The following is a 27,863-nucleotide window of genomic DNA, read 5'->3' on the forward strand; positions in this document are numbered from 1 at the left end:
GACTACGAGGCTAGTTTCGGTTGAGCCACAGTAAATAAAGGATGTGTATAGGTGTGTCCTCACCTTTCATTTGTAGTATTTAATGCCACAGCACAATAATAATGACACATGGGGCCTGGTAAACATGCATGGCCTATATTGGACTCTCCTCCTTTTATAGTTCCAGGTGTTTTTCATCCTCTCCACATGTGATTTTAATAATGCATTTATGAGCCTCTTCTGTGTCCACAGAAAAACTGATGGGGAGCTTTTTTGTCTTGGATCAGTCATGCAGGTGTTTTTTTTTTTGTAGGACAGGTAGATGATGTTGTCATTGTTCTGCTCAAAGACTACTAGGCTAGTTTCAGTCGAGCTACAGTAAATAAAGGATGTGTAGGTGTGTCCTCACCTTTTTAATTTTGAGTATTTAATGCCACAGCACAATAATCATGACACATAGGGCCTGGTAAACATGGCCTGCATTGGACTCTCCTCCTTTTATAGTGTCAGGTGTATTTCATCCTCTCCACATATATGATTTAAGAATGCATTTATGAGCCTCTTCTGTGTCCACATAAAATAACATTGATTTATTTATTATTTATTTTGCACAATTTAAGACTATACAACATAAACGTAAAAAAATAAATGAATAATATACAGTGCAGGAAGAGGCAAAAAACCCACTGGGCTTATCTGAAGCATCCACCTAGAGACAAGATTAATATAAAGAAATAATATGACTACATAATAGTGATAAAGCCACCCCCCATGACTGATGATGGGGGAGCTTTTTGTCTTGGATCAGTCATGCAGGTGTTTTTTTGTTGTTGTAGGACAGGTAGATGATGTTGTCATTGTTCTGCTCAAAGGAGATGTGTTTTTGTTGTTGTTGTTGTTGTTGTTGCATCATCTAGGAGTCAAAAAACGAGGCTTGCAATGGTGCAAATTATCAGTTTGTTGTGCTTTTTTTTGCAGATTTTAATAATTACATATTTAGGTTAAAGGGATTTTATGTGTTTCATGTTGTGGTGTTTGTGTCCTGCAGAGGGCCCCTTGCCTCCCCATCCATCCTGTCTGTGTTTTTGCCCCCAGGGGTGGCTGAGTCTGCATGGGGTTGCTGGGTTGAGGATGATGATGAGGATGTGTATGTGTGTGTGTGGGTTGGAGAGTCATGCCCTGAGTCCAGGATTAGACAGATTCCTTCATTGGTGTCAGTCAGGGGGCCACTGAGGGACCTTTCACTCAGAGGTCAGCAGTCTGACATCCCCTCACCTCCTAATCTGCTCAACATTGAAGTCTGTGTTAAGATTTGAAGAAAGAAAGTCTTTGTTTCATCTTTAGGTGAGCTGCATTGGCCAATAACAGTCACTAACTGTCATGCATACACTACAAGGAAGCTAATAAATAATAGGCTATTATAACCACGATTTACCTGCAAAATCATGAACTTGCATCATCAACTTCTTCTGGAGTAGACAGATTGTATATTATGGACGTGAATAATTTGTCTGTTAAAAGCCTTTATTGAAGTTTCAGAAAGATTAATCGTATGTTACATCTCTTTTAACTATAGAAGCCAAAGATCTTTAGTTGCACAGCTGAGATCTGTTTTTTTTCTCTTCAGGCAGATTCAGGAATATTCAGGAGGATGATGAAATTTGGGTGAAGTGGAATATAAGTCCTGTTTTCTTGTGTGCACTACAAACTAGGGCTGCAACTAATGATTATTTTTCATTGTCGATTAATGTTTTGATTTATCGATTAGTTCTTTGGCATTTAAAATGTCAGAAAATGGTGAAAAATGTTGATCTGTGTTTCCCAAAGCCCAAGAAGACGTCCTCAAATGTCTTGTTTTGTCCACAACTCAAAGATATTTAGTTTACTGTCATGGAGGAGTAAAGAAATCAGAAAATATTCACATTTAAGAAGCTGGAATCAGAGAATTTAACTCAAACTGAATAATTGATTTTCAAAATAGTTGACGATTCATTTGATAGTTGACAACTAATCGATTAGTCATTGCAGCTCTAAATCAATTCGTTATTTTGTCTATGAAATGTCGGAAAAAAAATGTCCAACACAGTTTCCCAGAGCCCAAAGTAACGTTTTCAGACGTCTTGTTTTGTCCGGCTAACAATCTTAAACTCAAAGATATTCAGTATACAATCATCTAAAACAGGAAATCTAACAGCAAAGCTAATTGTTTCAGCTCTAGTACAAACTATGATGATTTAGGGGAGTTAATTGTTCATGAAATGACTCAATAACATATTCTGGTATACAGATGATCAAAATTGAACAATTAGTCGATTAATCAATAAGTCACTCAACAGAAAAATAATCAACTAATCGTTTAAAGGTGCCGTGTGTAACATTTAGGCAGAAATGGAATATAATAAGTGTTTTCTTTAGTGTATAATCACCTGATAATAAGAATCGTTGTGTTTTCGTAACCTTAGAATGAGCCGTTCATATCTACATATGGAGCGGGTCCTCTTCACAACCCTGGGCTACTGTTTCTACAGTAGCCCAGAAGGGACAAAGTCAACACTCTAGATAGGGCCATTCGCTTTTTCACGTCTTTGCGTTTTCGCGTCAGCCACCGTAGTTCTCGTATGCGTTTGGCACACGGGAGAAGTTTCAGTTGGTTGCAATCTGCAACCTCACCGCTAGATGCTGCCAGATCCTACACACTGCACCTTTAAGTAATTTTGCAAGAAAAAATGCTGAAAACTCTCTCTTTTTCTCTTTTATATGATTGTTACTGTTGTTTGGACACAACCAGGCATTTGAATACCTCACCTTGGGCTCTGTTAGAGATGGACGTTGTCTCACTATTTTTGGACATTTTATAGACTAAAAGATGAATCGATTAATCAAGAAAAGACAACGAAGGTCTGAAGAATTGATTGTGAAAGTTGTTCTCCGTTTGTGGACTTTTTTGGTAGTAGCCTATTGATTCAAATATGTTCACGTAGCTCTCTTGTATGGGTTTATCGGTTCTTTTGCAAGTTGACAGGCTCAGGCACGGCACAATAATACCAAATACATTCATTCATATGTTATGAATGCAAGTGGATATTCTTTCTTCGCACACAGAGCAACCATACTGATGTTTCTCACGATTTATTGAGTCATATCTAGACGATACAGAAGAGCAGCTCTTGTGTTGCAGATGAACATCAATGTTGACATGTAGCGTGAATCATATCAAGGCCTCAGTGATGTGTTTGGAAAGATAAAGAGAGGAAGACAAAACAGAAACTAGCAGAGCCATTTGCTCAGTTTGGTTTGAGAAACTCTGTGGAGAAGCTAAAGCTCTCAAATATAGTTAAATATAGCATTTTCATTGTTAAAGTCAGTCTTGGAGCTCATAAAACGCTGTGCTTTGTTAGTGTTCTGTGTGAGAGATCAACTCAATCTTTTATTTCAGTTACAAAATTGGCCTTTCTGCTGTAACCAGCGCTGAAAAACATCTTAATATCTCCAGTTTTACTTGATGAAACTTGACGGCACCCTGAGGGAAACTCACAAGCAACTAAAACGTCTTTGTAAACAACACTATCGGGAAAGACGAATATCGAATTTAGTCGTGAAATATCGACTTTTTTATGCTTCATGTGTCAGAAAAACAGTCTGCCAGTTGACAGGAGGGAGGTGGAGGTGTGAATGAATGCTTTCTGAGTACATAAACCGCTGTGTCGTCCTCCTTGAGTCATCGGGAAGCCTCCTCTTGCTTCCTAGACAGCAGCAAATTGCATCTGGTTGAAAAGCAGAAGCTCAGATGAACAAAGCGAGCGAGGGAGGAACGGCGTTCGCTGCTGATCAGTGAGTTTGGCCCGACGCTTTGTCTGCCTCATCCTCCTCGCCTCCGTCTTCTTCGTCCTCCAGTTTACGCTCTTTTCATACTCCCACAGGCTGACTGAAAGTAACTAAAGTTTCCCGACTTATGAAAGTTTTTGTTGAGTAACTGTTTCTGTTTTGGTCGTTCCGTCAGGGATATGAGTCTTACCTGTCTGACCTGTATTGAGATGTAACAGCTTGAGCAACATCTGTACACCTTTTATCGAATGTAAACACATGTACACACATGTACAGTTGCACAAATCTGCAATGAGTTCCAAAATACCCCTTTCTAATAATGCACCCTTCATAAAGGAGTTATAACTTGTAACTAATGGCTTTATTAATGGATAATTAATCATTATAAATGGTTATAAATCATCAAATTCTGAGTTGCCATGTTTTGAAAACGCCCTTTGACTTATTTCTAGAAAACGGCTGCAGAAAATCTGGACCAAAATCTATTTATTTACAACTAATCATCACACTCAACTGTAGATTTTATGATTAAAACTCTTTATTAATGCCATATCAACATTTATAACTACAGACTTTATGATTAAAACTTGTTATTAATGACTTATCAACATTTATAACTACAGACTTCATGATTAAGACTCTTTATTAACGACATATTAACATTTATACGGACAGACTCGATTGTTAAAACCCTTTATTAATGACTTATTGTGATTACAACCGTTTATGTTTGTATCATTATCAAATGGAAAGGAAGAAAATCAGTCGAGGAGATTTTTCACAACCTGGCAACTCAAAAGTTGTTCCTATGATGGTTATATAACCAATCTATAAAGCATTAGTAAATGACTTATTAACCATTAATAAGGCCATTAGTTACAACCTATTAAACTTTTCCTTAGAGGAGCCATATTAAAACGTGGTACTTCATTATCTTATGTCAGATTGTACATCAGATGGTGCTGTTGAGATATCTGAACAAGTTGCTTCAATCATTCAGATATTTCAAAATGTTTTTGTGTCTTGATGTGAAAGATGACATCGTTTCTCTCAAAGACGTCAACTTGTTTCAGCTGTTGCAGTTTCCCGGTCGCACTCTCAGGTAGAATAAAGCTTAAATAAACATTTCCATCAACAGTGAATGATATTTCAGCAGCTCTCCCAACTTCCCTTACTCTGACAAACTGAAACAAAGCTGCTTTGTCACCTCTTTAATTAACAAAGTGTGCCAGTTGAGGCCACTTTCAGCTCTCTGGGCCGCAGAGCGCACGCATCTTTTTGTGAGGACAGCTCAGGTTTATTGGGGCTGACAGACAGTAGCTAGCTAATGCTTTCACCCATAGTGCAACTGGGTTGATCCTTTTTGCAGTAATTATTGAAGGATGTGTGTGTGCGTAACATCCAGTCTGGGCTTGCCAGCCGGCTCTGCCCACTTTCACCCTGACGGCTCCGTCGCCGTCTCCGGAGCTCGCTGCTCTGTTGCAACAAGACCCACATACATGACATTTCTTCACTGTTAATCATCCTTTCTCAAGACAAATTGTCCTCATTGAGTAACAATATTACCTCATCAGCAACACTTTACTTTAACTCCCCATATTTAGCATTCATAAGCAGTACATACACAAATAATAAATGGTTTATAACACACTTTAATGTAGTTTTAAGCAGATATATAGATATATAGTATATGTTTACTTCTCCGATAGAGACATATTTTATATTATGACAACTGTGTTTTACTATATTGTCATTTATTATCTGTTTATACACCAGCTTCCACGTATGGGTGCTTCACAAGAGGAGTTAATAGTTAATAAGCCACTAATAAAGAGTTTAAATCCTAAAGTTTTTAGTTACAAAATCTAATAAGTCATTAATAATGAGTTTAAACCATCAAGTCTTTAGTTGTAAATGCTAATAAGTCATTAATAAAGGTTATAATAATATAAAATGCGTCTTTAGAAACACAATAATGTGTCTGTAAGCAGATATAAGTACAATTCAAGTATTTATGTGTTGCATTAATGTCAATATCATCATCTCCTGTGAAGACACATTTTATATCATTACACACGTTTTACTATATTGTCATTTATTATCTGTTTATACAGCAGACTACAGTTACGATGCTTCGCCAAAAAGGAGGAGTTATAGTTGTTTACGTGTACATTAATAAACACTTATATCTGCTTACATTATAGTGTGTTATAGTATAAATCTTCAGTGTTTATATGCTGCTCATCAATGCCAAAGTGTGAAAGGGTTAATCCTGTATTTTCACTTTAAGGCTTGTCAAAATAAACTTCCCTGAGAGGCACTCGAGGAAACGCATGAATTGTTCTTATTTTCCCATGTCAGCATGTCGGCGCTGAGAGGAGCTGCTGCTGTGTGCCTTCCTCTGTGTCTATTGGCATGTTAGCATGTGATGCTAATGGGCTGTGTGTGCAGCCCTGGGAGGAATGTTTAAATGCTTCTCAGTCCTGGAGGTCTGCCCCAGCTCCCAGAGAGAGTCACGGGGCCAAAAGCAGCCCAGCCCTGCAGCTTTAACACTCACTGCAATCAAATATGAGTCACATGCCTCGACAATTGAGTGTTGTGCTGACCGGGGCAGGCCTTTGTTTTAGCAACACTGCCTCTTTAATAAAGGAGAGTCAACACTTAATGGTATGTAGCACAGTCTCCTTCACTGTGTGTGGGCTAAGTAGCCCTCACACATGCCAGGCCTCACGGCTCATCAGTCCCGGGTCCACTGAGCCACAGTAATGCCATGCAATGTGACAGCGGCGTCTCCGTGGGGATGATGCAGTGCGGTGCCACGGCCTTGCCAGGGGTGTAATTGGTTTGTTCGGCTCGGGAGCTTCTCCTTCCACGCAGTCGTGGAGCGCTGCAACTGCTGACTTAAACCAGAGTCACGAGAAACTCCAAAGTGGGCTAATATGAGAATTTTTTTACACAACTCGATTATTCACTGTCCAAAAGCCAGGGGGGAGTTGTTGGTTTTTTTGGGAATTGGCCGTGATTCATTTTAACTTTGACACATCCTCAGTTTTTTTCTCTCCTCATTGATGTAGGTGATACTCACTCTCCCACGCTTTTATAGTCTGAAAAGCCCTGATGCACAATCACCAACATCATACGTGCTACAGACTCTTTTACTCTTCTTCCAACAGCATCTGTGTGGGCAGAGTTTAGTGGAAGAAGGATTGATACTACTTCATGATGAGTAACCTCTTTTGAAGGGTTTATAAGGTCTAACTAATGGCTTTAACAAGGGTACATAAATCAATCAATCTGGGCTACAACTGACGATTATTTTCACTGTCAGCAAAACTGTTGGGTAGTTTTCCAATGAATCGGTTAACTGTTTTGTCCATAACATGTCAGAATAAGTAAAAATGCAAATCACAATCTCACAAAAAGCCCAAAATTACCTCTTCTTTTGTCCAAAAAACAATTTAATTCAATTTACATTGATATAACACAGACAAATGCAACAAATGCTCACATTAGAGTAGCCACGATCAAGTATCGTTGCAAGATAAACAACTTAAGCGATTGATTGATTACCAATATTAGTCTATTTGGTGATAATGCAGTTATAAATATTGGTAATCCATTAATGAATACTTGTTCTAATAAGCAATAAAGTCTGCAGTTACACATGTTAATAAGTGTTAGATGGGAAGATTGATCAAGTTGTACGGTAAAGGCCTTTAAACACCGGGCGTGTGACGAATAAACAACACGAAAATGCGAACTGCTCGCCTGCGAATCTCTCAGGCTTTTATTGTGAAAGGTAAGAACGGAAGGAGTGGATCTGGTCTGCGGTGGCTTTTTCAAGGTTGAAAGGAGTAAAGAAGTTTGGCGTCTTGGCTCGGACTATGGCCTCTGTGTTGTTGTTTCATGAATATAGTCACAACTCAACCCGTTACGCACAATGTGACTGGTTGATGCCTTTATTCGCGGTGCAAAAGCTCATAAAATCGACCTTGTTTTAAAAAAAATATATATATATTTTTCACCGCATACTATTTGCATTCTGTGTGAAAATATTCATGACAAAACACAGTTAAAAAAGATATGTTCATGTGCAAAAAAAAAAAAATCATTAAAAAAAATGCCCTGGGTGTGTCTTCGCAAAAAAACCCTCGTAAACATTTCTCACATTTCAATTTTTGTACAGATTAAATGAAAGAGATGTTAATGAGCTTTAGAGGTGCTGGTAGGTGGATTTTGTTACCTTCATAGAGAGCAATGCTTGCTTTTCTCCCCTGTTTCCAGCCTTTTATGCTGCGCTGTCAATGCCTCATATTGACTGTACAGACATGAGAGTGGCATCAATCTTCTCATCTAACTCTTGGCTAGACAGCAAATAAACGCATTTCCTCCAAATTTACAGAGCTAAAAAAGACACGTGTCCTGTTGGAGGATAAACACCTCTTTCACAACCTAGCAACCCGAAGAGTGATTTAGATTAATAACTGATCTGTAAAGCTTTAGAAAGTGATTTATTAACCAATAAAAAACTTTATAAAAGGGTGATTTGTTAGAAAGTAGTACCATAGAAATCAAACTCCGTATCTGAAAGGCGTTTGGCTCCGTCAACATGGTGGTAATCAAGGTTATTTCTCTGCTTTTAAACACACGATGAATCCACTTCTGTCCATTGTGCGCGCAGCCGTGCAGTGGGATGTATAGAGAGGCACTTTGGGGCGTTTTTTTAAAGGGGCTAAATGGAGCTGTGTTGCATTGGTGCCCAATGTTGTGTGTTAAGTCTGCCACTTGAGGCAGCTGGGGCTTTGTGTCTCAGTGGGTATCTGTATCTGAATGGGAGCAGTGCCATGGATGGCTGATGAATGACTGTGTGTTCATTACCGTCCCTCGTTCCTCAGTCCCATCACAGAGACATTCACAGTCCCCCGCAGGTGTCCATAGGCTGCGCGGGGCATCCTGGGTCCAGATCCGGAGAGTTTAGGGGTCGGGGTGTGGGGGGGCGGGGGGACTCTGCTGTCCCATCCTGTCTCTGACGACAACGGTGGTCAGTGAGCTGCACACAGAGAGATGTTGTGTTTGGCTGAGTGAAAGCCCTCAGGCCTCCGCTCTGCACTTCGGGGTCTTTGAAGGCCCTCTCTTAGAGCTGTGCACTGAGGCTGCTGTCAGCTGATGTACTCGGGGTGACAGAGCTGGAAACAGCCCAGTAAACTTTAACACATCAATGCATAGAAGGAGCCGCTCATTCGTGGGAAGAGATACAGCAGCATTTGTCTGGGGAAAAGAACAGTCAGTAACTCTATACTCTGCCTAAATGGACCTATACACCTCCGTGATGTGCTGTACCTGTAAAGTCAAGAGACAAAGACCAGCTGCTGGGAAGTTGTTTATGCCTCCCACTCGTTTCTCTTATTGTAGCGACTGGATGTTCCTTGAACTTTACACGTCATCATGCACTTTGAAACTAATGATTATATGAGAAGATCTTTAAAGTTTAACATGGACGTTTACTTCCTGCTGCTTCAAACTCAACATTTACTGAATTAGAAATAGAGCTCCTGAAGCAAAGGCGAGTTCACATTGAGCCTGTCTGTTATTCAAAATATGGACTTTGACTCATGGACTTTGGTTCAGTTAAGGCATTTAGAACCACGGCTGGAGCTAACAGTTATTTTCATTACTTATTTTTCTGCCAATTACTGTATTTTCTTCATCAATTTTGTCTATAGAATAGTTTCAAATGACTATTATTGTTGTTTTTATTGTGTAAAACCCAAAGATATTCGGTATACAATGGTGTAAAACAAAGAAAAGCATCAAATTATCACATTTGAGCCACTAGAACCAGTGAATAATTGACATTTTTTCTTTAAAACAAATGACCAAAATGATTCATTGGTATTCTAAAAAGTTAACATTTTTTGTGTCAGCTCAAGAATGCATAGTGACGCGCCATTTAAGTCACTGCACTCAAGCTGAAAATGAAAGCCTGAGAATGAAATCCAAACAAACAACAGGAAACGACCCTAAATCACAGCGTTTCATGGGTGTGAGGAAATGGATGTTGACATCGGATAGGCGGCAATTACCCATGTTTAGAAAAAAGAACTCAAACTGCAGTTTTTGACCCACGACGCGGTTTAAAATGAGTGAACTCTCACTTTGTGGAAACACCACTGAATGTAGATTATTACACAGTCCAATAACACCATGATAGATGACATGTGAGCCCATGTGATGGTTTGTTTACATGCTCTGATTCGCCTGTAAACTTTCCCACCGTGGTTTGAAGTTAAGAAAACGAACAGCAGAATAAGAATTGCTTCTTTAGAGGACATTTGCAGAGGAAACTTGCTCAACTTAATACCCCTACTCTTGTCAGTTGAAGTGTTTCCACACAGACAGACAGACAGACAGATAGATGTTGGCCGGCCTGTTTCAGGATAAGGTAATTCGCGGCGAGTCTCCCGGGAGGAAGCGGAGAGGCTTTAGAGATGCAGCTGTGACGATGACATCGCTGGGAGAAAGTGCCCCGACCATTTCACACAGCTGCAGAGGTCCAGAGAAGATGATATTGTGAGACTCGTATTGTGACAGCTGTTTGAATGTAAAGAAACAAGAGCGAGGCGCTCGTGACTCTCAGAAGACGAAGGGGCGCTTAAACTTCTTAGGTGGATTTTCTCGCTGAGATGTTTTGGCCTCTCGTTGCGACGGGGCGGCTCTCCGTGCGTCACTTTCAGGTCGTCCGTCTGCTGCGAGGGAGCTTATTAGTGACAGCCAGTTCAAGCATAAGTCATCGCTTTTGAAAGACCCCTGAAAGTGGCTGATTTTATTTGAATCCCAAGCAAAACAGTTCAGCCTCAGACAGGAATACATCCTAAATGCTCTAAGCCTCTAGTTGACTTTCACATGAACCGTGACTGTCCAAATCAAGTGGCCACACATTGTGTCTTTTTCCCGACTTTGCGGTTCGAGAACGATGTGAGAGTTTTTAGACGAAAGGCAATTTGTGGTTTACAGAAAGTGTTGAAGCTGTGACTCAACCTCCACACACCTGAATCACTCGCAAAGAACAACCCCAAATTACAGCAATTACTAGTTTGACTTCATGTTACAGGGTTGGTGTGGAGTGGATCGGTTTGTGAATGAGATATTGAGCTTTGGGCTTTTGTTGTTGAGTTTAGCAAAAAAACATGTACAGTATATTTGGTAAGAAGTTTAAACTTTGGGTTTTCAGGATGAGGATGTGAGACTTTATTTTACACATTTCAAATTACAAAGGTGGTTTACCTAAAGGAAATTCATGGTTTGATACAACTTTGGCATTATTGTAGTAGCTTTGGCTATCATTTCTACTGCTTATGATGACATTATACTCACTCAAGTTGGTTGCTGAGATCTGGGAACATGGCTGCATCGCTAAAAATAAGTTTGATGGGGCACATTATTAGCCAGATTATTGATTATCTAAACCACTTTATCTAGAGGGAAATCTAGACCTAAGAAAATTAATCAATCAATAGGTTAGTTGGTGGATAGTAGCACAAGAAGAGAAGAATTATCAAGTCTGCGACATGACTTTGTTAAAGGGATTGTACAGGTGTTTTGAAGTGGGGTTGTATGAGGTTCTTATCCATAGTCAGTGTGTTACCTACAGTACATGACCGTTTACACGCCCCCAGTTTGGAGAAACAGGAGATACCGCATGGAAAACAAAGCAATGTACTGCTGTGGACGGGACCGGTGGTAAAACGTATTTTAGCCTCCTAAACGAAAGGCCTATCTAAAAAAAATTCAAGATCAGTTTGTGTACGTTATATTTAGAATACTTTTTCCGGTTTACCTTGCCATCAGACAGCCCTTTCCGATGGGGAACTGAATCTGTTTTATCTACAGTATCTACTGTATGCTCTTTGCCAAAGCCACCAGACTCCATTGGAAAAAAACAGCAATTTTACCTCACAGGTTGCAGGTCTACTGCTGCATCAATCAGTCAGTTTGTTTGTGTTATTGTGTGACTTTGGTGAATCCAAACTAACCAAAGTCTTACAATAATGCAAACAAACTAACTGATCAAGGCAGCGGGAGACCAGCAACTCTACCGTGTTCTGCGAGGTAAAATTACTGTATTTTTCAATGGAGTCTGGTGGCTTTGGTGAGAGCATAGATAACGGCTTCAGTTACCTGTCAGAAACATAGACTATAGCTGTCTCACAGCAAGCTAAACCAACGAACATATTCTAAATATAGCTTACACTTAAACTGATATAGATTATTTTTGGTCGAGTCTGTCTGTTTGGTGGCTAAAATACGTTTTGCTGCCGGCCCCGTCCACAGCAGTAGGCTACATTACTTTGCTCCAGTGCGGTAACTCCTGTCTGCTTCTCCAAGCTGGGGGCGTGTAGACTGTCTCTATAAAGTTTGCTATCATTAGCGATGATTAGCCATTAACAAGTTGCCTGTCACATTAGACCACGTAAAGGTTGTATCAACAAAACTGTATTGAATTGAGCAATTAAGCAAGGGAGTATTTTTATTGCTTATGAATTCAACTTTTCATTTGTAAGAGGAAGAATGTGTTATTTCTTCTTTCAAGAAGACACAGTTTGAGTCATCTTTTAAGTAGAAGTGCAAAAACTTAACTGGCTCTGACTTCTCAAATGTGAATATTTAGTGTTTTTCTTTTAATCTTCTAAGATTTTAGTCTGAGAAAACAGGCAATTTTAGGATATTTGTTGATGTTCACAACGGACAGTTTGGGTAATAATCAAACTGTTCGCCTTTGTTTTTGTCTTCCAAATAAGTAGAACCATCCATGCGATTTGTCTTTGACCTGTCACTCGTGATTAGATTTATATTAATATCCCTGAATCAAATGACACTAAATGAGCAGCAGCAGCAGTTATGAATGCAGCCGACCCGTGAGAGCGAGTTATAGACATGCCTCAACTTGCCCTCCTCTTATACGAGGACCTTTAAAATGAATCTCGCAGCCTTTTGGGGCCAAACAAAGACCGAAAACATTCCAGCTATGCAGTGGAGCACCTTGCTCCTCACACAGCGAGCATGCTGGGACCGAGCCGCCAGACCCAGCCCTGCTGCTGCTGGACCGCAGCCAGTTGGCCCAGATCTGAGAAGCATGGCTAGTGCTTACACGTGCCCGGGTATGCATGCTATGTGTAGCAGCTTAGATAAGGGTATGTTTATCATAACACGTACATGCTTGGTGTCTGTTCCCACAAAATCCTGTGAGCCCCTCCGGAAGGTTTAGTGGTCGGGGTGTTAAACTGCAGATATTTGAAGGTATGAAGCACACAGTTCAAAATCATTTCAGTGCTCAATCTGGCTTCATCTGCGCTCTGCTCACTATCGTACTAAAACTGACGACCCCCCCACCCCCACACACACCCCCTCTCCAATCTGTTAGTCTTGTGCACAGGTCACTGAACCAGCTAGAGAGCCGACAGTGTGAATATGCACACAGCAACACACACACATGTTCAAGCTCCCACAGAAATTATTCCAGCAGGATGCTTTTTTTTTGTTTTGCCCGATTTGCGTAAAAAAATTGTGCATAACTGAATTTCCTAAATGGGGTGTAAACGAGTCAGAAACCCTAAGTTGATTAGTTGATTTAACAGAAAATTAATTGGCAGCTATTTTGATAATCAATTAACCATTTTTTAAGCCTTTTTAAGCCAATATACCAAAACATTCCCTCGTTTCAGCTCCTGAATTGTGAGGCTTTCTTGCTTTTTTGTCTTATGTGACAGTCAATGTATGTCTTTGGGTTTTGGTGTTTGTTGGTCATACAAAACAAGCTATTTGAAATCAGGACTTTTTATAATATAATTTATTTCTGACATGTTATAGATCAAATGATTAATTGGTTAATTGAGAAAATAACTGGCTGATTCATTAGATTAATAAAATAATGAAAATAATTGCAAGTACCGCTCGCACTCATATAGAAAATGAAGTCAGGAAATGACTGACGCAGCAAGTTCTTGAGTTCATTTCTCTTGAATTTGAGTCAAACTGATGATTGTAATGGAAGTAATGTCATGTTATTATTCATATAGGGAGTGAAGCTTACACATACTTATAGGGAACTTGTCCACCATCTAAAATAGAGTGAGAAACATACTTTAATGCAACTTTTTAGTTTTTTAAATGCACAAATTCGGGTTGTCAGTCGATTCAAATATTTAATCGCGATTAATCGCAAATGAATCGCACATTTGTTAAAAATGTACCTTAAAGAGACAGCTGTCACTGTGCTGACTTAACTATGACTTGCCCCAAACTGCATGTGATTATCATTAAGTGGGTATGTCTGTAAAGGGGAGACTCGTGGGTACCCATAGAACCCATTTTCATTCACATATCTTGAGGTCAAAGGTCAAGGGACCCCTTTGAAAATGGCCATGACAGTTTTTCCTCACCAAAATGTAGCGTGAGTTTGGAGCGTTATTTAGCCTCCTTCTTGACAAGCTAGTAAGACATGGATTCCTTGCAAGTTGTGTTAACACGTTAAAGAAATTAGTGCCGTTAAAACAAATTTGCGTTAACACGTTAACTTTGACAGCCCTAGTTATTACGAATGTAGGAAGTGAAGCTTGCATAGAGTGAGAAAGGTGCTTTAATGCATTTTGAATGCATAAATATGCAGCATATTCTAGTTTATCTTAAACACCCTGATCTTGTGATGCTCTGGCAGAGGTCTTATTTGCATTAGAGAGTTGTCTTCTTTACCATCAGGCTGCTTAGTGACCGCTGCGGTGGTTGCCGAGCGGACGGGCCGGCATGTGAGGAATCTGAGTCTGAGGTCTGAAAGGAGAGCAGCTGGGAGCGGAGCGGAGAGCGCGGGGAAGTGGGCGTCTCGCTGCAGAGGCACCTGTCCTCAGTGAAAGGCTCCTCTGTGGAGCTGAACAGGTGTCGGCATAGCAGTTAAGCCCTTCACTTGAAGCGAACACACTCTTGAATTATAGTCATTTATCCACAGGGGCCCCGTCAATGTTAAGGTCATTGCCCAGTTGCCCCCTCGGCCTTTCCGCTTCCTTCCTGCCAAAGTCTCTTCCTCCTTCCTCTCATCAGCTGGGCTGTTTACTGTGGTGGTCCTTTAACCAAACAGCTCAATGACTCCGTCAAGTACACTAACTCCCTTGTGTTGTGTCTCGCAGCTCATTCTCACATATGTCAACACGTTAATGCTCTGAACCCCCTTCTTCCTCCCTCTCGGCACAAGCCAACTATTGATCCCATGAAAGGGCCGCGCAGGAAGCCGCTCTGTCAGGTGCACGTCCAGATGGATCATTCAGTAGTCTCGTTCGGGGTGAAGGAGCTTGTTTTCTAGACTTTCTCAGCTCAGCAGCCGTGGAAATTGCCACGGGATTGGCTGATTGTGGTGATGGGACACCTCACTTGGCATCTTATTATTGTTTTCGTTATTGATTAATCTGCTAATGACTCGATGAATCCGTTTGGTCAATTAAATGTCAGAAAATACAAAAAAAAAAAGGAAATTTTCAATCTTCAAATTGCTCTTTTTGTCCGACAAACAGTTCCAAATCAAAAGTAATCTATCTACTATCGCAGAAGGCAGAAGATATTCTCAATTTAGGAGCTGGAGCCGGTAAATATTTTCCATTTTTATTTAAAAATGATCACTTAATTATTCAAAAAACAATATAAAACATCTGCTTGATTGCAGTCCTTCAGGAACATATCTGCAAAGAAACTGTAAATAAATAAACAACTGGTTCTCTTAAAGCATTTCATATAATTTAGCTGACAAAAGATTTCAAAATTGCATTGTCCTCTCTGTGATTTATTCTTACGAGGAATGGGCGACATCTCTATTTGTCGCTAATTCCTCTTTTTTGTTTTGCCCCCCCCCCTCGCTCCTTTATGCGCTGATTGAAAAATCTTGTCATTTATCTCATTGTTGCTCCCGGCAACAGGGGCAGGTTGAAGAATTCATGCTAGACGAACAATGCAGCCGAGGCGTTTTTGAAACAAAGGAGGCGATTTGACGTCAGCACCTCGCCTCGCTGAACAAAGAAATTGCATCCAACGAAAGCAGAGAAGTGGACAACTGCAGGAGGCGCAGCTCAGAGCTGGCTCGCAGTCAGTCAGAGGAGGGCATCGTGTACTGTACAGGCCGAGGGTGGGCGGGTTTCTGTATTGCTTTAACCTATGTGCTCTTCACAGATCCAGACTGATAGGGGAGAACAGGAGCCACAGCATGTCTGAGATCATAGCAGCTGATAATCGGAGCAGCGAGCAGCGATTGTTTATTTTTTGTGAATTAGTGCATTGTGTCTGTGTGTGCTCACTGTCTGCCAACTGCTCCCTCACACACACACACACACACACACACACACACACACCTAAAACACCCTCACCTTCCCTCCCAGTTACCATGGACACAAAAGCACAGGACCTAAAATTGTCACTGCCACTGATGTGCACACCTCACAGCCACGAATCAGCTAACTGACAAATCAGGAAAAGGAGCTTTTTTTCGCTCGCAGTTCAATGGGAATGCAAATTAGTCTGAGCGGAAATTCACATTATATAACGCTGTTTTCTTTTTGGATATCTGAGAGGCGTCAATTTGACTCGTTTTTGAAGGTGAGCAGCAGCGTCGAGGAGGAAAGAAGGCTGGGAGGGGAAAAAGTTAGCAGTTTTTCTGCCTGAGAGGAACACAAGTGACTCGTGACACATCAGACTCATGGCTGTGCTTCCCGCACTCTGCAGTGATAACGGTGAATCACAGCGAGGCAGGTCACAGACTTTGACAAGGGGAAATCCACATCATTATCCCATCTCCATTCTGCCTTCAGTTCGCCGTGACCCGGCAAAGTTCAAGTGGTGCAAAAAACTAATCCGCGTATCGGTTTCACAACTTCTAAAACAAACAATCAATGAGTCATTGTTTCGACACATGAGAAACATTTTTACTCCTAATGATCCTGTAGGATTGGACTTCTCCACCTCGAGCTAATTAATGAATGTGCCACAGAGGGCATTGCACATTTTTCTCCTTCTTCTTGTGGGATCGGACTAAAATAACTCCCACAGTAAAGCTGATAATGGTTTACCCACACCTGCTATCTCGCGCTCACATAGCAGGTCAGCTGGGGAGGTGTGTTTGTGTGGAGTGGAGTACTTATCTATGAAGGACAGGAAAGAAAAGAGAGCGCTGGTTAATGACTGCAGAGCTGCTCTTTTTGGTGTTACCAGCAGTTTTATTGTAGTTTGTGTTCAAAGCACCAAACCAGAGCATCACATAGGCAGTGACCCACTGCAAAGAAAGAAATAGTGGAGAGTTACATACAGAGCAGACACAAGTCAAGTTTGCGTCCAAATGTTGCGCAAATTTTATCCAAATTTACAGAGACTCAGCAAAAGAAAATGCAAATTAATGCACGTTTCCATTCACTATACTGTTATGCAAATATTAGGAGTTGGGCACATCGGGATAAACAGCTGTTGGTGATAATTCTCCAGTTGGGTGCCATTAAAAGGTTGTGTCTGGAAGGTAACCCGTAAATTGCGAAAAACTTGAAAAGGCTCTTGCGAGACTATCTTAACCATCTCGCAAGAGTTTCGCAATTTGTGTGTTACCTTCAAGACACAACCCCATTAAACCACTGCAGAAGAAGAAGGTGCAATGAGATGAGTCAGACCTAAATTGATGGAAAACTGAGTGGAAAACATGATGGCAATACAGCATTTATGTTTGCTTAATGTATTAATTCATCCACGCAGATCTGATGTTTTTGTCTGTCGGCATTTTTCGTCTCTTCAGGGAACATTTTAGTCTTCATGTTTCACGTACGACATGATTTATTAGCGTATGTATGTACAGTATTTATGTATGTACTGTATGTTTCCATTCCACTTTGTCGCATTTTGTTTTTATTGATACACCAACTTTTCTACCTCAGACAAGCGTAAAACTTTTTTGCAATATTTCGACTTTTTTTTTTTTTAAAGGAACAGTGTGTCGTATCTGGTGGTATCTAGCGGTGAGGTTGCAGATTACGACTTCTTCAGTGTGCCAAGCATGTAGTATTGCTACGGTGGCTGACGCAAAAACGTGAATGGCCCTCTCTAGAGCCAGTTGTTGAAAGAGTAGCGTAGGTTATTTGGAGCAGACGTTGGAAGTGAGTGGTGAAGCAAGAGAGAGAGAGCGGTGGCGGCGGTGACGGGAGCGAGTAACAATATCGACGTCAGCCCAAGCAGGAAAAGTTAACAGTGTTTGGTTCGTCCGTTCTAGGCTACTGTAGAAACATGGCGGTGCAACCTATGTAGATATAAACGGCTCATTCTAAGGTATCGAAAACACAATGATTCTTATTTTCAGGTGAAGATACACTAAAGAAAACATACTTATCAATATAATATTCCAATTTTGCTAATAGATCCTTCTAATTGTTACACACTGGTCCTTTAACTTCTTTCTTTCGACGCAGTTTTTTTTCAATGTGCATAACAGGTGGATGTAAACTCACAGACACAGCACATAACACAATTGAAAGGTGTAACAGGATCATTTAATCAACTTTTTAAGCATCTAACAAGCAAGAAGTATTGTAGGCACAATCGCAAATTGTTGTGCTCCATTTCCTCTTCCGGTGTTCGGGGTGAACAGGTGCAGGTTAATTAAAAGATCTGTTGTCCATAAGATGTTAGTGGTTGGAGGGATTATCTGCACTGCCCACCTGCTGCTGGTGCAGAAATGAGGTGAGATAATCTGCCTCCCTGGACCTGATGTAAATTATTGTGGATCTGTTTTTGTTTGTGTTCGGTTGCAGATATTGTGTTGTTTTCCCTCTCGGCTTGTTTACAACTCACTCGTTTTCAAAGGAGTGACAGTCACTCAGCAATAAAAGAATAGTTTTAATTGAAGGGCGATGAGAGTAGCGTTTCTCTCCCCAGAGGCATGCAGTAGATCTGCGTGCATTAAAAACAACTGTCGTCTTTGTTTGCCGTATGGGTTTTTGGCATTGAGAGCAGACTCCATAAACGAGTGAACTGAAGTGCTTACCAATTGCTATAAAACGTGATTCATGGTAAGAGCATGCAAAGCAGCAGCTCGTCCTTCTCTCCTCTGGTGCCATGAGCTCATGTGTCTATAGGTGCTGCTAAATCATGAAACTTTACCTCTAAGTGGCCTCTGATTGATGCCTTTCCTCTGGTGGCCAACAGCCGAGTAAATTCTCTTTAAAGAGAAACTGTCCCTCCTGGCCTCTGGGCTGGGTGAAACAGATCTTGGTGGTTTTGAAACTCGTAAAACAAACCCCACGGAGAGCAAAAGGAGGTCGTTACGCAGGAATAATGAGGCGTTAGGAGCAGCTAACAAGCCATTGGCATATTCCTCTTCATTCTTCCACAGGAGTTAAGACCGTCTTGACAAAAATAGCCATTTTGACAGTTAATTCACGCTGAAATCCACACCGCTTAATTTAGGAAGCGGCTTGTGAATTATCCTACTATGGGACGACCTCATGCACGGCGTCTTAATTGGTTAAAGGAGCATGAAACCTCTGGATGTAAAATCCTTTTTTAAATTTTAATGGCTTTTTAACACAAACGCCTCGTGGGATTTTGTGTCAGGATTGATTTTTTTTCTTTATCTTTATTACTGCGAGGGAGGAGAGTAGAAAGACTCCATTAAAGCTCAATCCTGTCTTGACTGATGGAGGTTTCATATTTCAAGATTGCACCTCCCCTCTGGATGCTTGAACGGAAACTTTCCTGGCATACAAATCTTGTGTAAATCTCCTATTTGTGTAAAGGACTGATTTATCTGCTGCTATCATATCCGAGAAAGTGTTAAAAGTCCAATGCTTTATGATACAGAATATGTTTATCTCTGGATTCAGGTTACAGGGCATTAACCTCCTAACCTCCCTATCAACCATCTGTCTCATATTCTGACCATCAACGATACGTTAGCTCAAGCTAAAGTTTATAAAAACATTCAAAATGCTTCCTGAAACATAAAAAATGCCAGATTGGGAGCATTTTGATTGCCTCCGCACAGCTCTCAACATGGCGGCAGCTGAGCCAGCGGCTTGCAGCTAACGATGCTAACGGTGTTAACAGTGAAAACAAAGGCAACACTGCTGACAGAGCTAACGGTGTTAACCTGGGGGGAGTGCTAGCGCTAGCTTGTGCAACTGCGCCGTCAGCCGGGACGGCGTTATCAGCTGTAAAGCATGCGCAACCGGCCCGGCTATGTCAACAAAGCACAGAGAAGCTCAGATTACAACACACACAGAGGGAGACATTACTCCTCTATATCTTTAAATACAGTAGCAAATAGTTGTTATGTTACTGCTCTTGAAGTCATATAGAGAACCTTTTAAAGGAATAGTTTGATGTTTTGGGAAATTAACTTGAAATGACCTCAAATTTAACACCTGCACATTAGCAAGTTTCTGTTTTCTGAATGACACCTTTCATTACAGCATTCACATACAATGCATTTTCTCTTATTTTGACTGACAGTTTACGGCCCAAAGTGCACCGCTGCATCCACACTTAATCTGTGTTAGTGCTGCGATTTCATACTGTGCTTCCTCGATGATTGTGACTCCAATAGCTGATTCATTAATGCCGTTTGAAGGAATAGGTTTTAGGCGACTGTGTCTAGTGCTGCTTCTCAAGCAGCCATATGCATACAGTTGGCAGCTCTCCTTTTTTAATAGGCCAGGCAATGCCTTGGCAATCTCAAGCCCCTCCGTCCAGCGCAGGCATTCCACAGGATTAGCGTGGCAGCGTGGCAGCTCCTCGAAGCCAGGCCGCCGTCGCTGCAGATCACCCTTTTTGAGTAGAAATCTGTCCTCTGAAGCCGAGCTAAAATTAGACCAGCCATCTGTGATTAAAACAGCTATAATTCACACGTGTCTGGAGAAATTTATAGCACATAACTGCCTCCATTTGGGCTGAGTCGGTGAATAACAGTTTATCAGTCTTTTTCACAAACGTGTGACAGTGGGTAGTAAAATGGAGAGTGGGGTTTTTCACACCTACTGCAACCTTGACAGCAGCTTTTAGCACTTTTCCCCAGACCAGTAGGTCCTTCCTCACATGTGCGACATGTTAAAGCTCAGGACTTTCATTGATCTCCGGGCGCAGTCCTCCATCTGTCCCGCCCCTCCACAAACCGCCCTTCAACCAGATCAAACGTAAAGCGTCTCCTTTCAAGCCCTCCTTTCCTTTCATGTACGCAGTGCAGGCCCTTCGTGCATGTGGGTATGCCTCCGTTATGGTGGTCTCTCTTTTTTTTTTTTTGCTGTGTGGGTGATGGTGACTGCACTGCATTGGATGCATGAGCTCAGCTCCCGATACAATTGATGGGACAGACTTCTCTCTTTCCCCCCCCCACCCTCCCGCCATCCTGCACCCAGATCAGCAGCAGTTAATGAAAGTGGATTGATTTTCCTGTACCTCCTGCATACAGCGTATAATCTGGAGGATGAAATCGACCAGGAAAACAAAAGATCCTACAGCATTCTATTACATTTGCTGTTTTATTTACTTGATCGCCTGCCAATCCGTAGGCCTATGGGTATGAAACTGCCTAACTGAGACCGAAATCCATACCATGTCAAGCAGTTCTTTCAACGGGGTGATTAAGAAATTGTTCTACATTTCAGGAAATGTGCTTATTTTCTTTCTTGCCAAAAGTTAGATGAGAAGATTGATACCATGTGGCATCGACTTTCTCATCTAACTCTAACTCTAAGCACAAAGACTGCTGCTGAGCATAAAGATTGGAAACAGCTCAGATATAAGATAAGATATAGCTTGACTCCAGCTTGTTTGTTTGTTTTTACACTTCAGTTTTTGTACAAATTAAAAAAAGGTGATATACGGTGTTAATTGGTGATCTTTAGAGACATTTTGTCACTTTTGGACAGAGCCAGGATAACTGTTTCCCCCCGTTTCCAGTCTTTGTGCTCAGCTAAGCTAGCTGACTGTTAGCTTTACCATTTAGACGTCTGCCAAGTATGAACCTATAGTCAGCCGCCGGTTAGCTTAGTTGAGCACAAAGACTTGAATCAAGGGTAAACAGCTAGCCTGGTTCTATTCAAAGCTATAACCACTTCCTCTAGCTCACTAATTCACAAGTTATATCTTGTTTGTTTTGGATGATCTGTATCAAAACCTTCATATAGAGCCAGACTAGCTGTTTCCAGTCTTTCATATTTAACAGACATAAAATGTAACTTGTTAATTAAGAGGTGCTGGTAGGCGAATATTGTTATCTTAGGACAGAGCGGTTTCCCGTACAGACATAAAGTCAAGTGATCGTTGCATTGCAACATCAGCGCCCAGCAGCAAAGCTACGCTTCCGTCATTTTGGGCTGAACGCGACTACCGGACGACAATAAAATGCCCGCCTAAAAAGTGCTGTACAAATGTAAAACAAAAAAATGATTTCTATTCTGTTGTTATATTGTACCGAAATGGTCTGTATTGAACAATAAAAAATATAATAAGCATTTTCAGTCCAAAATGGCGGCAGCAAAACAAACAACTGGAGTTTCCTTCTCTACTTTTTGACAGACATGAGAGTGGTGTCAATCATCTCATCTAACTCCCGGCAGCAAATAATTGATGTCCCAAAATCTCATACAATTCTTCCAAATTCATAAGGAAGAGTAGTTGCGAGTTAAGAGGAAGTCCTACACAACTTGAGTTACTATAAATTCATTAAGTCAACAGAAGCAAACTAAAACAAGCTGGATTAGCATTTCATGTTATAACCCTCCCCTCTCTGATAAAGACTCCATGTCAGAGCCCGATCACACTGATGGAAGGAGACAGTGCAAGGGGATTATAAATACTTCTAAGCGCTGTCTCCCCTCCTCACACTTAAGGATGGATTATGGCATCTCGCAGGCTTGCGTTCAGCCTGCAGATGGCTGCTCCTCCTCCCTCTGACCCTCCCTCCATCCATTCACCCATCCTTCTTTCCTTCCTTCCTTCCTCGCGCTCTGTCTTTGTAGCCAGCTCATCCTCTGGCAGGTGGCTCTTTCCTTTACGCTTTGCTATCATGGCATGGTGTTTTTCTAAGCTGCACCTCAGGCAATTTGATGAGTCATCGTATTAATTGCTCACAAATTCAAAGCGACTGTTTGATTTCGCCTCGCCAGCTTCTCGGAGCTACTTTTTATAATCACACAAGCAAAGTATTTCCGTCCAGGAAATGTAGGTCTGAACATACTGTAATAAAGCAATACTATAATTATGTTCTACCAAGCCCTTACAGTATGTGTGTATAAAGATAATGATAATAATAGTGACATTTAATTTATATAGCACACTTTAAAATACAGCGAAATCTCAAGGTGCTTCACACAACTGTTAAGACAATTTACACAAGAAACATGCGATTCAAAGCGTCAAAATAGGATGAATAAAATTATAGATAAAATATTTCTTGACACATGTTAAAAGTAACTAAAATTACTATAAAATTGTAGTAATTATAAATACCCAAGGGTAAAGCTAAGAGGTACAGGTGAGTTTTAGGATTAGATAACCTTATCATCAATGGGAAATTCATTCTGTCAACAGGATTAAGATAAAATAGAATTTGATTTTTAATTTTATTTATCCTGATGGAAATTGTTGTGCAGCAGTTACAGTGCAAAGTAGGGGTGCAAATTAACAAAATATAAATAATAAAGATTATCAATAAGGTGCAAAAACTAAATGTATACAATACCAGAAATGTAAACAGATGTCATAAATATAAACAGATTAACAGTAAGTGTCAAAAATATAAACAGGTTAACGGGTTCAAATCGAAAATGTGTTTTGTGTCAGACGATTATCTGGGATTTTCCTTATCTCTTCAACAGTCTCTTGCCATTATTATTAAGGACAAACCCCCAAAATGTCGTGTTGTCGTTTGTTTAAAATACAAATAATAAGCTCCATCAGAGTCCTTAAAACAACATACAGTATGCAGTAAGATTACTTCTTTATCTGTGGCCGGTGCCACTGCAAAGCTGACATTTAAGAGAAACAAACTGAGAATTTGTTAACCTTTGGACGCTTTTATAGCTGCGTGAACTCGCTCACAGATGGCTTGTGCTCACAAATGTCAGCACGGTGAGGTGAACTGCAAGGAGAAATGAATATCATTACATAAGCGATGACGGCATGAGCAAGCATGGCCTCAGGTGTCCTGACCGTCAGGATCTACAAAATTATCTCTGCATAGGAACGTTGTACAAAAGACAGGAAGCGAAAGCAGCAAGATGTGCTTTCTTTTGTTCACGTTTTGGAGGTAGTGTCAGTGTAGCTCATAGTAAAACCATCCTTTTAAATGGTTTTTCTATCTTGGTCCACATTCGGTCCCGGTGAGTGTGTTACATGGGGTGCTGGAGATGAAGCCAGGGAAAGAGGCCAGACATCCACCCCCACACACACACACACACACACACACTCGTAGTAGTGCCTTTCTTCCACTTGCATCATTTTTTTCCTGCTTTGGCAAAGCAACAGAATAAAAAAAAAAATAGCATTCGTCTAGAAAAGGCAGCGTAAAATAGAGATTTGAAACTGCACTATAAAGTTCAGCACAGCTTGATTTACAGTAAATGAATATACGTGTAATCACCATTGGAAGCGGTTTAATTTTCCGCCTGTCTTTTTAGGGATGTCTAACACGGAGTCAGATGTAATTTATTTCTGTCTCGTTGATGACCATGACCTGCAGACTGTCAGCCATTGTTACTTCATATGAAACAGCTGCCAGTGGCTGTTAGAGACCAGCAGAGGAGGTCGGATGGGATTTTACAGGTGTCATATTCCTGGACAGGCTTCTACTAAACCCAACAAACCGGTTCCTGAAATAAAAAATCTTAGTGTGAAAATATTTTTAAGGGATTATTGTGGTGTCTGGATAAATTTAAGAATTCATCCCTGTTCTTCTTTGTTCTGCTTTTTGCAGAATTCATATAATGAATTAAGTCTGTTTCACTCAGATTTACTGACTTTCTACTAAACGGATAGCTCTATTAGCCGCTCGTAAAATCGTAAATCACACCGGACTAATATTCATCAGAATCTATGTTTGGTGAAATATGGTCAGTAATTAAAGACATTTGTGCTTTACAAAGTCAGGACAGGGCAGATTGGAACAAGATTAAGCGCACAGATGACCTCCATAAATATAAGTAAAATCATAGGAGGACGGCAGGTTATACCAGTCCCATAAAACAGAAAAGAGTATTTAAGTATCCACTGTTTAACCTGCTGAAAGGCTTTGCTGGGTGCTGGAAGGACAATAATAAGATATACAAAAAGAAGTCTCTTATCCTGCTAGATTTTGTATCTATCTTGCTTTGTTTTGTCCGACTATCAGTCAAAAACTGTCAGATACATAATATTAGGGATGTAAGAAAATATTGAGTATTAGAATATTATGTTTTGTGATACTGTATTCTCAAAAACACTGTATACATTTTTAATGAATAGTCAATACTTTATTTAATTTGTAACGATATGTGCCTTCTCGGTGTATGTGCCCTCTCAAAGTAGTGCTATGATGTTGGATGTTAAACTGATTGCATAAAAAAATTGACTTTTTTTACTCCGATTTTATGCATGATGGGGCGTTCTTTATACAATGACAGTTTTCCTAAAATTAGATTTAAAAAATTGCAATATATCGCCTTGTTTACAGTATCGTGATATATCGCAATATATTGAAGCCCCTGTACCCCTGTATCATGATACGTATTGTATCGCCAGATTTTTGCCAATACACAGCCCTACTTTATATAGGGCTGCATCTAACGATTATTTTGATAAACGGTTAATCTGCTGATTATCTTCTACATTAATCATTTGGGTGATGTACTATCAGAAAACGTTTAAAATTATTTTCCAAGAGCCCAATGTGACGTCATCAGATGTCTTGTTTTGTCCGACCAAGGGTCCAAAACACAACAATATTCAATTTACTGACATAAAACAGCATTATTTACAGAAGCTTAAACAAAGGAATATTTTTTTACTTAAAAACGCCTTAAGCGATGAATCGATTATTAACATAGTTTGACTAATTGACGTCATTACAGCTCCTCTCTTCATGCATTGGATAATAGTACAGTAGTTGTCTATATATTTTACAGCATTAGCATGTATAAGCTACTGAAGACAGAGATTTGGTGATTTTGGTGTCGTACATATTGGATGAGATGACCAACAGGCCGAGCTCGGTGTCAAACGAACTCTGCTGAACTCAGTCGGTCCGATCATGTACGTTGCTGTTATAAGGTGACTTGTCCATAGACATTAGCGTTGCCTTCCTATTAGAAGTAGCAGAGAAGAATGTCGCCTCAAACGTCAGAGGGTTTATTATACACAATGTAATCTCTAGCAAACCACAGGTATGGACAGCTTATTTTGTAGGTATTAAATCCCACACAAGAAGCTGTCACAGCATCGCTCTCTGTGGATGTCCCACACAGAAAGCCTGTGAAGGAGCAGTCGATCCACCTGTGGGCGGGTGTGTCATCACACTCTGTGAAAGTAGGAGCTGCTCCTCCCTTTTTCAGACAAACCAGAGCCAAATCAGCCGTGGGCGAAGGGAGCTCTCTACGCTCTGCGGCGTATCAGGTTCCACAGGTGGAAACACCACCCGGCATCGGCCCCCGTCACTCGACCTCGTTTAGGGGCCACTTTAGTCAGCGCCGACGGCTCACACTAGGGCGTTAATCCAGCTAGTCGTGAAGATGAGAGGAAGAGCTTCTGCAGGCCAAACACCTTCTGTAGCTTTAAAGTCCACGTAGTGAGAACACGTTGTTCCAAGGATGGAGTTGGTTTAAGAAGCAGCACAGCCTACATACATACTGTGCAACTGACACAATTAACTGTACAGAAAGACAACAGTACATTGTACATATATTGTTCCAAATTGCTTGAGCAACAGAAACTCACAGGAAGATCTTCAATTTTCACTTGGAAGAAATTAGAACAAATTGTGGGTTGTGGTGAGACAGCTCCAGGGACAGCTGGGAAAACATAAAAGTAATCTATTAAATCTTTGGAAAAACATTTAGCTTTGTCTCCGTGAAGTTTCCATAATTAAAGTGGCAGTAGCTGTCCAAAGTCACGCATCATACATCATTTTAATGTTAGTACAGAACAGCAGACTCTGATTTCTTCTACACTAAATGACAGTTTATTTAGTCTACATACAGTATATACTATGAGTATTAGGAAAGAGTTTATACAGTACTTTATATGTTAGTATAGTGTGGAAGTGGTTACAGTGATCTCAAAGATCTGTTCCCATACTACAAGTTGCATTCTGGTTGATTTTATTAATCGGCTTTGTCTCTTATTCATATATCATTTAGTTAGATGAGAAGCTTGATGCCTCTCTCGTGTGTGTACGGTAAATATGAAGCTGCAGCCAGCAGGCGGTTAGCTTAGCTTTGCATAAAGACTGGAAATGGAGGGGAACAGCTAGCCTGGCTTTGTCCAAAGGTAACAAAACCAGCCTACCAGCACCTCTAAGGCTACATCCACACTAATACTTTTTCGTAACTTTTGCTACGTCATGATGTGTCCTTCCCTGATTCGCCAACGCCCCATCAGGTGAACCTTTTCCAGAAGAAAACAAACTACATCATCCTCGACCACCAGTGGTTAATTTCAACACGGATAACGATTCACAAGCGTTGCCGACATTGTTGTCTATGCTAGCAGCTGTTGTGAAGTTAAATTCTGCATTTTATAATGTTACTACTGCCTACATGCGCAGGAGGCAAGCTATTATTTGAGCGCTTTGCATCAATTCCTGTGTCCAGCGCTGCTTCCTGTTTATACCAGCATGCACATGGTCAGTGTACGTGAATGGTCATGTGATGTGCGTTTTCAGGCATGGTAGTAGTAGTAGTAGTATGGACGGAGATTAATTCTGAAATGGCCCTAAAACGCTCGTCTGGACGGAGATCGTTTTCGTTTTAAAACGTATTAATGTGGATGAAGCCTAAAGCTCACTAATCTTGCAGGCGTTG

General features: G+C 40.7%; 1 protein-coding gene across 1 annotated transcript in view; it reads left to right on the forward strand.

Annotated features, from left to right (window-relative positions):
* The window catches only part of traf4a (tnf receptor-associated factor 4a), a 45,036-nt gene that overhangs the window by 743 nt on the left and 16,430 nt on the right, over positions 1-27,863 (forward strand). The gene's annotated exons all lie outside the window — the stretch shown is intronic.

Source organism: Sebastes umbrosus, chromosome 7, assembly GCF_015220745.1.
Source record: "Sebastes umbrosus isolate fSebUmb1 chromosome 7, fSebUmb1.pri, whole genome shotgun sequence".
Taxonomy (NCBI): Eukaryota; Metazoa; Chordata; class Actinopteri; order Perciformes; family Sebastidae; genus Sebastes; species Sebastes umbrosus.